Source organism: Lissotriton helveticus, chromosome 1_2 (assembly GCF_964261635.1).
Source record: "Lissotriton helveticus chromosome 1_2, aLisHel1.1, whole genome shotgun sequence".
Lineage (NCBI taxonomy): Eukaryota > Metazoa > Chordata > Amphibia > Caudata > Salamandridae > Lissotriton > Lissotriton helveticus.
This window is the reverse complement of record NC_136058.1, coordinates 318,781,289-318,790,498: the sequence shown is the minus strand read 5'-3', so window position 1 is coordinate 318,790,498 and position 9,210 is coordinate 318,781,289. Positions and strand designations below refer to the sequence as shown.

Sequence of the window (9,210 nt, the reverse complement as noted above, 5' to 3'; positions counted from 1 at the left end):
CTGGATGGGGTCTCAGCCCCTTGTGTCTCGATGGGGTCTCAGCCCCTTGTGTCTGGATGCGGTCTCAGCCCCTTGTGTCTGGATGGGGTCTCAGCCCCTTGTGTCGGGATGGGGTCTCAGCCCCTTGTGTCTGGATGGGGTCTCAGCCCTGCTGCTGTGTCCAGTGTGCACCCCCACGGCTCACCTTTCTGTCCCCGAGGTTAGTTTCAATAAAAGTTTTCATCCCCTGTTCTCAGGTTCAACGCGAGTCACTTAAAAACAAACCCCTCCTGGTGCTGATGTGGGGGGTCGCTGCCCCGCCCCCTCCCCCAGCTGTTCCTGCAGCTGGCTCGGTGGTACAGGGCTCACGTTCTTCCTTTAGGTGCGTCAGGGTATGTTTGTAATCAAATGCAAAACCAACCCTGGTTATTTCAAAGTCACTTGTTTTGTTAATATTTATTGAAATATGACTTTATAAAAGGAAAAGAGGGCTCGTCCGGGATTTGAACCCGGGACCTCTCGCACCCTAAGCGAGAATCATACCCCTAGACCAACGAGCCAGCTGTGGTATGCAGAGGTACATGTTTTATATGTTGTGTCGATCTCTGCTAGGACTTTACCGGTATTTTATATCATTTTTGTCTGTTCCCTCCTTAGCCGCAGGTACTCCCAGAGGACAATAATAATAACAATGGTAACGGTTATACAGGAGCGCACAGCGTGTATAAGAATGTACAATACAGATAATATAGTACACTTGGTGCTCAAGGCGGAGTAGAGCAGGTTACCACCACTCAAAATAAAGCCAAGGCTAAGAGCAATTCAAATTCCACCAAGCACTCAATTGTAAATTTCAATAATTCTAAATAAAAAAGTGTCTCTGAATGAACAGGTAATGAAGTTTTCTTTTCTTTATTCCAAATTTCCAATGTAGCTTTTGAGGCACAGCCAACACGTGTTTCGTCTTGTCAGTACAGACAAACAGACTTCTTCAGGGCTGTAAGCAAGTAATAACCAATATTCAAATATCATTACTAATTATACAATTGCATTATTCCACCACATTTCACCGAGTGATGTGAAGAGTAAAGTAAAAACACCCTTTACCAAGAAAAGAGCTAGAATCACCACCGATGTCTCAAAAGAAAGTACCAAAGTAATTAGATAAATTAAATGTAAAAAATTATAAGTCAACTAGTAACACATACCATCAACGAACGTTCACACGTATTCAATTCTCCTCATTGAATTCAATTAGTTAACCACTGTAATGTATTCTAGAATACACAAAAGAAGCAAAACAAGACAAACCCCGGTCACAGATATGCACCTTCGAAATAACAAGGACAAGTATGAGAGTATTAATCTGGGACTTACCATATAAGTATATGATCTGTCATGTAGCACGACTAATAATCTTGAGTAACACTGTCCAAAATATCCAGGTAATATCCAAAATCTCCAGGTAATATAAATGTAGTAAATTCCTTAAGTTCAAAGTAATAATAAGCTCCACTCTGTAACCAAATAAATATCATGTAACAGCCAAATACATGTCAGGGTTGTGAATCTACCTAACCCTCTAAAACGTGATCTTACCCAAGTCAGAAAATCTCAAAGTCCTCCAATTCATGAGTAATCCATCAGTAATTCCAATATCTGGAAAAGCAAATAATGCAACCCTTAGTTTCTTTATCAGAACACTACATTGCCATGTAAATCAATACTATCACTCACACCAAGAGCAAAGCTTACCGCATGTCTGCTTAAAGTATTCGTATTCAGCTCCGCGTGCTACACGGGCGCCATCTTGTAATGGCTATTTATAGTTTAGCCCCGTGGTCGCCATCTTGGAATGGTGTAAGAATTATAACATCATGATACAGAGCGTGGCGTATTAAACAGTAATATGCTAGCGCGTACATCAAAGTCACTAATTGTAAATTAAATTATAATATAATAAATAAATAGCGCACTGAGCTTGGAAAAGAAAGTAAAGTAAACACTGGGCGCGTCCTAGTTGCCTAGCAGCATGCCACGTAAACACCACGACAGCGGAGAGTCGTCAGTAAGCATCCGCCATCTTATAATAGTCATTCGAAATAATTCTAAGTAACATGAACAGAAGTACACGTTCATAACAAATACACCGATTCCCATATAAACAGCAAGAAATGTACACAGTGACAAAAGCCTATACCATAATAAGTATCTCAACAAAGAACTACGCGACTGAAGTACAACAACGCGCCGCAAAAGAGAGTAAGTAAAGTAAACACTGGGCGCGTCCTAGTTGCCTAGCAGCATGCCACGTAAACACCACGACAGCGGAGAGTCGTCAGTAAGCATCCGCCATCTTATAGTAGTCATTCGAAATAATTCTAAGTAACATGAACAGGAGTACACGTTCATAACAAATATACCGATTCCCATATAAACAGCAAGAAATGTACACAGTGACAGAAGCCTATACCATAATAAGTATCTTAACAAAGAACTACGCGACTGAAGTACATCAACGCGCCGCAAAAGAGAGTAAGTAGATCATAGTCAGCATCTTACACGTCTAAGTATAAAAAACGTCCTCAATAATCCAAAATTACACCTCTCCCCCGGGGGATGTCAAATAATAATAATAAAGGAAAAAGTAAGCAGAAAATCAAGGAGAGGGGAGTGGGGGAGAGAGGGGGAGAAAGAATAGGTATGTAGGCAATTTGTAATATAAACATAAAATCAATACAATGTAACAACAGTCAATAACTGAAGATAAACAATGTGAACACAGTCACAAACGACGTACTCACATTGGTAATTTCATTCTTAGTTACATATTCATCCATCAAGGTCAGTTAAAACTAACAGCAATCAGATCCTCAAGGAACACAGTATAGAAGCTGCCACATAATGATATAATCAATTGAATGAGAATACAATAGTAACAATTTCAGTCATTTCCCAAATAGTATTCCATCTCATGATCAATATTCAATCCCAGTTCAACCGCTTTAAGTTTCATTAGCCAAAGAACCTCTCTCCTTCTTAGTTGTAACTGTCTATTCCCACCTCTCGGATTTCTTTCAATATGATCAATACCATGGTAGGTAAATTTATGTTTCTCTTTCTCATTGCAATGTCTGACTATGTGAGAAGCAATAGGATAGCGGGTATCACCTGTTTTTAACGCTCTGAAATGTTCCACCATTCTTTCTTTTAGTTTCCTAATGGTACTGCCTACATAGATTTTTTGACAGGAACACACTATGACATAAACCACAAATGTGGTATCGCAGTTAATGAACATATTTATTGAATGGTCACCAGTATCATTATAGTTAAAAGTCTTCACCTTTGTTCTCGCCCATCTACAAGAACTGCATTTACCACATTTATGGAAGCCAGTCGTACTTGCAGTAAGCCAATCAGGATCAATTTTCTTTACCGGGTAACTAGGACTAATAAAGTTTGACAAAGTACGCCCCTTCCTAAAAGTCAATCCAGGTCTATTTCCAATATATGGCACAAGGTCCTTGTCCATACTCAAAAGGTGCCAATGTCTATTGAGTATACCATATAGTTTGGCACTATCACTACTAAAATTAGTAATGAGGCGAATCCTTTCATCCCTCTTCTCACAAAGTTTTTTATCCAAGGTTTTGGATCTTTTGAGTTTTTTAGCTCTTGTAACAGCATTGTCAACCACTTTATTTGAATAACCTCTCTTAAGAAATCTCTGCGATAGGTCAATGAGGTTCTTTTCAAATTCGTTATCAATTGAGCAGTTGCGTCTCGCCCTCACCATCTCCCCATAGGGAATTGCGTTTTTCTGACTGGCTGGGTGACAGCTACGGGCATGTAAAACAGCATTGCAGCTGGTAGGTTTTCGATACATTCGGCTGCAAATCTTGCCCTCTTGAATGTATAATTCAATATCCAGAAATATGATGCTGTTAGTATCATAATGGGTAGTAAACTCAAGATTAAGTACATTGTCATTCAAATAATCAAAAAAGCCTTTAAGATCATCCACTGATCCAGTCCAGATTAAAAGGCAATCATCTATGTACCGGTGGTAACCTGCTCTACTCCGCCTTGAGCACCAAGTGTACTATATTATCTGTATTGTACATTCTTATACACGCTGTGCGCTCCTGTATAACCGTTACCATTGTTATTATTATTGTATGTGGTTTTGGAGCAGCCGCATAAGTGAACATGAATAGAGACAAAGAAGCTGAATTACTTTTTGACAATTTAGTGGCGGGTGGAACAATAGGAGCCGCCATGGGACCAGCTAAAGAGACTAAGAAGGAAGGCCTCAGAGCCAAGTTTGTGAAGCTAGAATCCCTTAAACGCACAGAACTTAACAAATGGTGGGATGCTGCGACTCTAAAACAATATTTAAAACTTAATAGGATTCCACGTGGACTAAGATCTCAGATTATACCTACCTATGAGGACTTAGAGCCTGACCTTTATTTAACTTGGGAGAAAGAACTTAATACAAGTTCCAGAAATCTCATTAATATTCTGATTGAAAATGCAGAAAGGAAAATAGCTAAACTGTTAATTGAGATCCAAAAGGTCGAGGATGAAATTAAGGAGATGAACCTACCTGAGGCTACCATTAAGAATTATACTGTTTTAGATGAAAAACTTACTGATTTACAGAATGATATTAAACAAAGGAAGGCGAGAAAAATTAAACGCGACGAACGAGATTATCGCTCTGGTCGTGTTTACACCTTCGCCAGGAAATATGACTATCTGATGGTTAAAACACCTGTAGGTAAACAGAAAAGTGGCACCCCATCGGCCAGCGATAGTGAACCTGGCTCTAGTAGTATTTCTAGTAGTGATACTGAGGACATTCCTGATTCCGTTACCCTCCCTACACTTGAGAATAATTTTTTAGTAGAGGTGCACAGATTGCGTCGGGGAAACAGGGATTTAGAAAGGAATCGGGTACAAAATGTACAAAAACCAGGAGAGGCGGCAGAGGCGGGAGGAGGTCAAGGAGGAAGGGTAGGGATGCGAACAAGATCTTGGAAACCATAATTACAGAAAATGTTGATGACTGTGAGGATATTGAAATTGTGAACTTGTCTTCAATTGTGTTATCTGATGATATGAACAACTTACTCAGTAAAGGGATGGGTTTTTGTCCTATGACTGAAGTTGATTGGTACCTAACTAAAATTGATTTGTTTAAATTTGTTAGGAGACTAAAACTGAAAAAGTATTTTGCAAATGTACCAGCGAAAAGTAAACATGAGAAATTAAAACCTTTGAGTACTATTACAATCCAAGAACTTAAAGAGACCCAGTTATTACTTTCCCTTACTGAAAAGGAAGACGATCCTGTGACTCTGTATAAGCTATTAGATGACCTTGAGATAGACAGATTTCAAACGGAAGGTAGTGGGTTGAAAGAAAGATCGAAATGGACACCTACAATCCCATCCGGTAGTACTATCGAGGCATTTTATAGAGCAGTCAATATTGATATTGACAAGATTATTGATGCAAAATGTCGAGAGATAAGTAAGAGGTTTAATGATAATTTGTCATCAGGAGAAAGGCTTGCACTTAAAGAACTTATGGGTAACCCATCTATTACAATTCGAAAAGCAGACAAAGGTGGGAATGTTGTTATTCTTGATACTGTTGATTATAATAACGAGGTCTACTCACAACTGAATAACAACAAATACTATGAAACATTATCTGTGAATCCCATGCTACCTCTAACTAAACTCATCAATGATCAACTTAAAATTTGGTACGATCTGACGTTACTGGATCATGATGAGTATCTTTATTTAAAGGTTGTGACACCTAAAGCACCGTGTATGTACATACTGCCAAAAATCCATAAGTCCAGGATCAAACCGCCAGGAAGACCCATTATTTCGGGCATTGGGGGGCCTACAGAACGCCTATCCCAATATGTTGACACTTATTTGCAGTTGTATGTGAAGAACTTACCGTCATTTATTGAAGATTCTAAACATGTGCTGAATTTAATAAATGATGTAGCTTGGGACGACAGAATGATATTGGTAACCTTAGATGTGGTATCACTTTATACCAATATAGATCACGAACTTGGTATCAGTGCTATTGATTACTTTCTCAGCAACAGACCAGCGGAATTTTTTGATCATAATCAGATGATACTAATGATGACAAGAATGGTGTTACAGAATAATGTATTTCTCTTCGATAGTAAATGGTACAGACAGCGCCTTGGTACTGCGATGGGTTCCAGATTTGCTCCGTCCTTCGCGAACCTCTTTATGGGGTGGTTCGAGGCGGAGAAAATCTGGGGCCCATCAGGCAAAAAATGGATAGAACACATTTACTATTGGGGGCGGTACATAGATGATTGCCTTTTAATCTGGACTGGATCAGTGGATGATCTTAAAGGCTTTTTTGATTATTTGAATGACAATGTACTTAATCTTGAGTTTACTACCCATTATGATACTAACAGCATCATATTTCTGGATATTGAATTATACATTCAAGAGGGCAAGATTTGCAGCCGAATGTATCGAAAACCTACCAGCTGCAATGCTGTTTTACATGCCCGTAGCTGTCACCCAGCCAGTCAGAAAAACGCAATTCCCTATGGGGAGATGGTGAGGGCGAGACGCAACTGCTCAATTGATAACGAATTTGAAAAGAACCTCATTGACCTATCGCAGAGATTTCTTAAGAGAGGTTATTCAAATAAAGTGGTTGACAATGCTGTTACAAGAGCTAAAAAACTCAAAAGATCCAAAACCTTGGATAAAAAACTTTGTGAGAAGAGGGATGAAAGGATTCGCCTCATTACTAATTTTAGTAGTGATAGTGCCAAACTATATGGTATACTCAATAGACATTGGCACCTTTTGAGTATGGACAAGGACCTTGTGCCATATATTGGAAATAGACCTGGATTGACTTTTAGGAAGGGGCGTACTTTGTCAAACTTTATTAGTCCTAGTTACCCGGTAAAGAAAATTGATCCTGATTGGCTTACTGCAAGTACGACTGGCTTCCATAAATGTGGTAAATGCAGTTCTTGTAGATGGGCGAGAACAAAGGTGAAGACCTTTAACTATAATGATACTGGTGACCATTCAATAAATATGTTCATTAACTGCGATACCACATTTGTGGTTTATGTCATAGTGTGTTCCTGTCAAAAAATCTATGTAGGCAGTACCATTAGGAAACTAAAAGAAAGAATGGTGGAACATTTCAGAGCGTTAAAAACAGGTGATACCCGCTATCCTATTGCTTCTCACATAGTCAGACATTGCAATGAGAAAGAGAAACATAAATTTACCTACCATGGTATTGATCATATTGAAAGAAATCCGAGAGGTGGGAATAGACAGTTACAACTAAGAAGGAGAGAGGTTCTTTGGCTAATGAAACTTAAAGCGGTTGAACTGGGATTGAATATTGATCATGAGATGGAATACTATTTGGGAAATGACTGAAATTGTTACTATTGTATTCTCATTCAATTGATTATATCATTATGTGGCAGCTTCTATACTGTGTTCCTTGAGGATCTGATTGCTGTTAGTTTTAACTGACCTTGATGGATGAATATGTAACTAAGAATGAAATTACCAATGTGAGTACGTCGTTTGTGACTGTGTTCACATTGTTTATCTTCAGTTATTGACTGTTGTTACATTGTATTGATTTTATGTTTATATTACAAATTGCCTACATACCTATTCTTTCTCCCCCTCTCTCCCCCACTCCCCTCTCCTTGATTTTCTGCTTACTTTTTCCTTTATTATTATTATTTGACATCCCCCGGGGGAGAGGTGTAATTTTGGATTATTGAGGACGTTTTTTATACTTAGACGTGTAAGATGCTGACTATGATCTACTTACTCTCTTTTGCGGCGCGTTGATGTACTTCAGTCGCGTAGTTCTTTGTTAAGATACTTATTATGGTATAGGCTTCTGTCACTGTGTACATTTCTTGCTGTTTATATGGGAATCGGTATATTTGTTATGAACGTGTACTCCTGTTCATGTTACTTAGAATTATTTCGAATGACTACTATAAGATGGCGGATGCTTACTGACGACTCTCCACTGTCGTGGTGTTTACGTGGCATGCTGCTAGGCAACTAGGACGCGCCCAGTGTTTACTTTACTTACTCTCTTTTGCGGCGCGTTGTTGTACTTCAGTCGCGTAGTTCTTTGTTGAGATACTTATTATGGTATAGGCTTTTGTCACTGTGTACATTTCTTGCTGTTTATATGGGAATCGGTGTATTTGTTATGAACGTGTACTTCTGTTCATGTTACTTAGAATTATTTCGAATGACTATTATAAGATGGCGGATGCTTACTGACGACTCTCCGCTGTCGTGGTGTTTACGTGGCATGCTGCTAGGCAACTAGGACGCGCCCAGTGTTTACTTTACTTTCTTTTCCAAGCTCAGTGCGCTATTTATTTATTATATTATAATTTAATTTACAATTAGTGACTTTGATGTACGCGCTAGCATATTACTGTTTAATACGCCACGCTCTGTATCATGATGTTATAATTCTTACACCATTCCAAGATGGCGACCACGGGGCTAAACTATAAATAGCCATTACAAGATGGCGCCCGTGTAGCACGCGGAGCTGAATACGAATACTTTAAGCAGACATGCGGTAAGCTTTGCTCTTGGTGTGAGTGATAGTATTGATTTACATGGCAATGTAGTGTTCTGATAAAGAAACTAAGGGTTGCATTATTTGCTTTTCCAGATATTGGAATTACTGATGGATTACTCATGAATTGGAGGACTTTGAGATTTTCTGACTTGGGTAAGATCACGTTTTAGAGGGTTAGGTAGATTCACAACCCTGACATGTATTTGGCTGTTACATGATATTTATTTGGTTACAGAGTGGAGCTTATTATTACTTTGAACTTAAGGAATTTACTACATTTATATTACCTGGAGATTTTGGATATTACCTGGATATTTTGGACAGTGTTACTCAAGATTATTAGTCGTGCTACATGACAGATCATATACTTATATGGTAAGTCCCAGATTAATACTCTCATACTTGTCCTTGTTATTTCGAAGGTGCATATCTGTGACCGGGGTTTGTCTTGTTTTGCTTCTTTTGTGTATTCTAGAATACATTACAGTGGTTAACTAATTGAATTCAATGAGGAGAATTGAATACGTGTGAACGTTCGTTGATGGT

General features: G+C 38.8%; 1 non-coding gene across 1 annotated transcript; it reads right to left on the bottom strand.

Moving 5' to 3' along the window:
• Positions 1-467: 467 nt before the first annotated feature.
• Positions 468-539, bottom strand: TRNAP-AGG (transfer RNA proline (anticodon AGG)). The gene has a single exon. It is a non-coding gene; the product is annotated as a tRNA-Pro (tRNA).
• Positions 540-9,210: the final 8,671 nt, after the last annotated feature.